Below are 571 nucleotides of genomic sequence, written 5' to 3' on the forward strand. Positions count from 1 at the left end.
CCTGAACTACTGTGGCAGAACTTCCTCTTCCTCTCAGAACACTTCCTCTTCTTTGTGATAATATATTAGACATCCAGACATTTTGAATGGGTGCCTATTGCTTGTTCGTTGAGTCTGCTATTTTCACTTATATAAATAAAATCTGAATCTGACTTTGGTGTCTTACTCACTAATCTTACTTTGACATCATATCTGAATAGTTTCACTTCCTGATTGAATCCATTACCATCTCTCTCTCCTCTGCATTCAGGAAACTAAAACTTAGATAAAAGACTTATCACATGTTCACGTCATGAGATTTTTAGAAGCCATGTTTAATACATCGAGGAGAGAAACATTTGAGCTGAACAGTTGAAATGTGAAATGTTGAAATGTGATGAGGAAGCATTAAGTCAGCATCAGCCTCTGTTACAGGTTGAAATAGTTTAATGTTTGTTATGGAGGCTTTTAAAATCTGTTAACTCTGGATGAGCGTAGCTCTCTGTTCTGTTTGCCAAATACTTTTGTGTCTTTCTTCTACACACACACACAAACACACACACACACACACACACACACACACACACACACA

This window comes from Pleuronectes platessa, chromosome 4, assembly GCF_947347685.1.
Source record: "Pleuronectes platessa chromosome 4, fPlePla1.1, whole genome shotgun sequence".
NCBI classification, from domain to species: Eukaryota; Metazoa; Chordata; class Actinopteri; order Pleuronectiformes; family Pleuronectidae; genus Pleuronectes; species Pleuronectes platessa.